Below are 6,332 nucleotides of genomic sequence, written 5' to 3'. Positions count from 1 at the left end.
TTAGTAATTAAGATCGCTGACTTCGAATCATTGCACCTCACCGCTGTGAGCTCAAAACCTCGCATGGGACGTGAATTCTTCACATTAGGAAGACATTCATTTCTCTTACGAAAGGACAGAGGTGTTCATCCCCGGTACCCGTTCATATCTGAAAGAATGCCTGGCGAGGCACATGTGATTTTCTTCCCCTATGAAGACGTAAGTGACCATTCCTGACAAACAACTAGGGTAATACTGCAATTCATTATTCCAGCAGTGACATAATTCATTAACTAACAGACCAATTAGGTAATAATGTAGTCCGTCAGACCAACAGTAACTCAACTGATTAAGTATTAATGTAGTCCGTCAGATCAGCAGTGACTCATCGATTCCTAGCAAACCACTAAAGTGATAATGTAGCCCCCATGCCCAGCAGCGAAGTAATCTATTCTTGATTGACCGTTACGTGAACATGTAGTCCGTCAGCCCAGCAGTGACGTTATCTAATTCCTAACCGACCGTTGGGCAATAATGTAGTCCGTCAGCTTAGTACTGTAGTAATCAATTCATAACTGTTAGGTAATAATGCAGTGCGTGCGTAAGCCCAGCAGTGACGTAATTTATTGTTAAATGCAATCGGATGTCTGTAAAATATTTCCCTGAGAACAAAAAAGTTAAACTAAACATTCTATTCTAGAGTTTGATAAACAAGTCCTTAAATAGATAATTTCGTGTGCCCGCAATATCAGAATGTTAAGATGAACAAAAACAAAGGTTGTTTTGGTACAGTGGATTAATTAAAAACAGAAACATGTATTTTTTACATGAGCGACCACATATATCACCCATGAGAACAAACTATTTTAAATGATCTCTATGGCTTTTAATCCGTTAATACTTTTCGTCATAATGCTAAATAATAAGAATGCGTTTCTGCAAGGATCTTACATGCCTGCCTGTATGAGACATAGCTATCCCAAACGAGAGGGACAGCCTGGAATCGAAAATCCTAATATTATGTTAAATATAATGTCAATATGCGCATGTGCAACTTGGAGACAGAAAAATATGGTGATTCTATTCCCAGATAACCTTGTTTTTCTCGATTTTATAGGCAAGAAACCGTACTCCTACATTCCGTATAAAGAATGAAAAAAGACTAGTGTATTTATTTGAAGTAGTTTGCATTATACTCTTTATGTTTACGATGTTTTATTCTAGTTAGTAATGAGACATATTCATTTAACAGAACAAGACTTCATTACACTCCTAGACAATAGTTATTTGAAAAAGGTAGGATTAATGTCTTCAGACTTTCCATATAAAGCTTTTAAACGAATGTAAATCTTACCAAGCCGATCCCAAGAATAGCATTTCTTATGCAATCATTTAATTACTGTCTGTCCAAAATATAGCTCAGAAGAGTGTCAAGGTCTACTAAGGTAGAGATAAATACTTCTCCTTAGTCGTAACTGCAGCTTGTGAAATATTACTTTTTTGTTGTTGTGTTTATTTTTTAATGGTACATAAAATATTCTCATGACTTTCTGATCACTAGTTAAAGCAATATATTTACTCATATTTCGAATAGTATCACCAGCCTAAACTTATAATTTAATACCAAAAAGATGTTTCTATATTCGTGACAATGTAGATATGTATTTACTTAAGACATTTTATATCACAAAAATAATTTTACCGAGAAGTAAGTGTTGAAGATCCGTATGAAATTAAAATCATTAACATCTCATATTGGATGAATTGTTTATTTCAATATACATTTAATTATTCAGATGAGAAGTGTTCTTTATCTTTTTCAAATTTGGTACAAAAATGTATAATAGCTGCGTGTGTTATAGAAGCTGGTTTTACAAATTACGAATTTTGAAGTTTTTAATAACACAGAATAAATACGATCATGTCGGTCATACTTAAACAAGGAATATTGACACCATTTGTCTTTAATAGAAGAAGCAATTTAGATACAATAACTGCAAGAAGAAAATGAAAACATTATGTCAAATGCCAAATGATATCGCAAAATGTCTTATTGTGGGCAAAATGTTGTAAATCCTGAGCTAATCCTGGCAATAGGTTTAAATACGTTTATTCAAAAGTAGGTTATTGGAAAGTATAAACGAAAATATAATGTGAATTGCCAAATGAAATCGCCAACATTATGCTGGAATTCCTAACTTGATTAATCCTGGTTAAAAGTAGATTATTGGAATGTATTTGAGAAAAATAAAACCATTAACTATGCCTGTCAAATTGTGTCAACATTATCTGAAAAAAAACGCATAGTGCGTGTGTACCTGAACACAGCGAGTATAAATTTATTTGTAATTGGAAGCTATTTTAACAACTGAGTGTAACTGCATGACATTGAATTATGAATGTAGACTTTTAAACATAATTTATTTATACATTGTAACAAGTTAAATACTGATGAAGATTTTTGATGTTTGAAATAAACATCTGATGATGAAATGTTTTCATGAAAGATGGGCTTGGGATATCTTTACCTATCCGGTAAGCAATTTTTTTTCACTGGTTCTTAATATAGTAAAAAATGTTAGTGCGTGCAAATTTGACCTACTTGTAAGCCTTCAAGAATATCACAGAAACATTGTTATATAATGGAGGAACGAACAGAGAATATATTCAACCTTAGTTTGGTCAATCAGATTTATTAGCGTTTGGTATAATGAAGTTCCGATTTCTTCCTAATACAGAAATGTCTGTCTCATGTCAATAAAGTGGCTAACGAATAATCATCTATTGAATAGACCAGGCAATCAATCAATAAAACGTTGCCATTAACGTGTTGTGTGCAATTTTAAGAGTCTGTCTGAGACAGGTCTAGCAAACCTACTAACCTTTTCTAGGTACGTTTCTAGGTGCAGAAATGTCCGCCTTATGTTAATAATCATTAATGAAATTTAAAAGGTGGCCATAGCTTAAACAAAATAAGGTGTCTTTTGACTTCTTTAAGGCATGGTCAAATCTATAATAACAGATATTGTTTCGAGCTAATTTAATGATAAAAGTCTATGTCTTCACAACTCTTAAAAGGACATATCAAATGTATGATGTGATATATGTATAACAGAATACTATAATTCGGCTGGAATGCACTTTACTGGTACGCTTTTTCTTCCTGGATCTAAACGTCAGTGTGTATTATATACAGCTATCAAACTAAACCGTACTAGTAATGTGTTCAATGAACAAAACTGGTGTAGGTGCGGTAATCTTCATAAGAATAGTTAGAGTATTGATTGAACGTGCGTACTTGTAAAATGCAAGTGTTCCTATAATTTACGTTTGCTTTTATATATCAATCATACAAAATAAGCGGAGTCAAAATGTAATGGTTACTACATTTTTATGTTTTCAGCCAAATCCAACAAATAACAGTGTTTTTATACCAGTCTTAACGGATGCTGTCTGCACTTTTATTTATGAATAGGATCAGATTTACTCTTTAAATTAATTGTTGACATTGGTCAACATTTTTGTGTTTGATTAAAGTATTATGGTAAAATATGTGTTCATGTGCTGCCGAAATTCTATCAGTATAAATGTATTAATTGAAAGATGGAATTTTAAGTGGTTTCCGCCGAGGCTATTGTAAGGAGTTTAAATGAGAGTTTCGAACTAACAGATGTAAATAGCATGTGCCTTAAGGTCGACGACCTAAATAACTCGGTCACACAGGTCTCAAGTCTCAAATTAACTTGCCTAATTCGCATTTTACCCGGGCGCCGTGCGATAAATAAGTCTTCGATTTTCCTTGCGGTTCTTGGGTCACCGTTGATGGCTCCGGGCTACGGCGTATGTGTTCACATTACATACGAACATCGTGTCAATTTTTATAAGCTCCCGTGGATAGCCGAGAGAAATCCGTGCGGATGCTGTGCGGAGATTATATGGAAATCGTGCAATTTCAGTGCAGTTGCCGTGCAGTCTCCGAAAGCTTCCTACGGAAATCGTGCGACGCTCGTACGACTTACTATAATAATGTCCTTTAGAAGCTTACAACACATAATAGCAAATTGCAACACCCCTCACTCCACCTTTATAAATGCTAAGGTGGAATACTGGATTCTTTGATAAAAAAGGACAAGATGTGTAACCATACTGAGTCTTTGAGGACGGATTTCACCAAACTGGAAGTGACTACTCAGTTTTACATGTGAAATCGTCCAAAATGTAGTACCATGCTATGGATGAAATCTGGTATAATAAGTGATATGAGGAGGTGACAGTTATATTTTTGGCTTAGTTTTATTGCTTATTGTATTGAGAAAAGATCTCGACCATTTTCGTTGTGAGTTTCTTGTAATAAGTTTTATTCTTTAAGAAAAATGTCTACATACGCGTAATTGCTAAACGGCTGTTTTCATGGGGGCATTTTTAGAGTGGGATGTTTCTCAGAACAGATTATTTTTTTATATGTATTACTAACATAATATGTCAATATTTTTCTGTTTTTGATATGAAGACATGTCATGCTAAATTACCATATATGGTTTTCATATCATTGAAATGCTCTAAAGTGATGAAAATGAGGTCTGAATATTTTATTGTTAATATGAAATAAAGAAGGAATTGAATTGGTAGAATGTAACCTATAAGTTGAACAGGGGTAAAAAATGAAACTTGTTTAGATGTGGCTGTTAATAGGCTAGTTTTGCCAGATTATTATAGAAAATGACAAGTTCAGTGCAATTAAGCAGAGAAAAAGTAGAAAACCTAAAAATATTTCAATTTCACTGTTTAGGGTGTATTTTTTTCCCCAAAATGCCTATTTACTGACTAAATATTGCTACATTTTAGGTGTCAGAGGTGAGTTTGAGTATAATTTCCAGTAACAGTGTGTGATTTGAGTGCCGTGCATGGTAACACTGGATAAAAAAATGGCAAAAATAAGCCCCAGCAAGAAAAGGTGATTATAAATGATGTCGCGACAGCTTTTTTCAAGGAAATTTGGCGCGCTAGCATACGTTACTGAAAAAGCCGTAAAGCCTTGAAAATTGATTGCATCAAACTGAAACTGGTATTTTTTTCTTCATGTTTTTAGGTTACTAGTACAATTTAAATGAAAATAACACTTCTTGAGTATGAAATGTTTTCCTATGAGACTACATCACGGCTGCGACAATGCACTAAAACGTTTGTACCGATAATTTGTTGACTTTTTATTATGCAGTAGCAGTATATAACCTTTGCCTTTTAGTAAGACGACAAAAAAGTTACTTTAAATTTTCGTATGTGATGTGTTTATTTTTTAAAAGTCTCAGATACTGAATACAGCTAAACTTTTTGAATTATGTTTTGGTAAATTACCTTAAGTTGTATTTGGCGACAATACTGATTTTAAACAAATTATTTATATCAATTCAACAAATTGACACCACGAAACATTCGCTCAGACTCATAACAATAAACAGCAAGACGAGTCTAACAAATTTTGCATTTCATTCCTTTTGTAATTGTATTGTGTATTGCAAATTATGTTCAATTCCGGCGCAAAGTTCATCGTTTCTGTCTGACATAAAACCACTAATAAACATTGCAAGCGTTTATCTAAAATCGAATTATCTGATACATCGAACAGAACTATGAATCATTCCACGTTCGCATGCATGATGTTTTCTTCTTATTTTCCTGATCGTATTGAAAACAGTCATTTTCTTTTTCTTTAGGATACATTAGTAAGAGATTCGTGCAAACCTAGCAGGAAAACGTATACTGAGAAAAACTTCCAACTAGACACTACAATAATGCAGATATCTTCTTTTTTTAATAGGTAAGCTAATGAATTTTAAACATCGCTTTATTGATTTAAATGCCTACACAAATATCGGTAAAATAATTTTTATTTTTGTGCACGTGCAAATCGTGATTTTGTCATTTCTATTCTTAAAATTTAGTTGAATATAATTGTTGCTGTGTGTCACAAGAAACCTAGCGTTTTGTGTAAACAAAAAGCAGAAACCATCCGAAATAAACTGAATATGCCTCGGATGCGACTCGATGAAAGGGCGCGTACTAGGAATGTTGGAAACAGGAATGTCATGATGTCAGGTAAGCAAAGCGATTCATCTTACAACTGTCAATATTCTTTGAAAGAAAATTCTCTAATATCATTACACAAGAATACAGTTTTTCAGAAGTAACATTCAGTACATTTTCTGCTTTATTCCAGGTGGCCAGGATCTTTGACAGGCATGTAGGTGTCTATTTGGAAGTTTTGCTCAGTATATAAACTTACAAATGTTCAAAATTTCATTAAAATCTAAATCGTTTTGTAATAATAATATTTCCGTAGACCTTGCTAGAGG

Source organism: Mercenaria mercenaria, chromosome 6, assembly GCF_021730395.1.
Source record: "Mercenaria mercenaria strain notata chromosome 6, MADL_Memer_1, whole genome shotgun sequence".
Taxonomy (NCBI): Eukaryota; Metazoa; Mollusca; class Bivalvia; order Venerida; family Veneridae; genus Mercenaria; species Mercenaria mercenaria.
Note: the sequence above shows the minus strand (reverse complement) of the source record.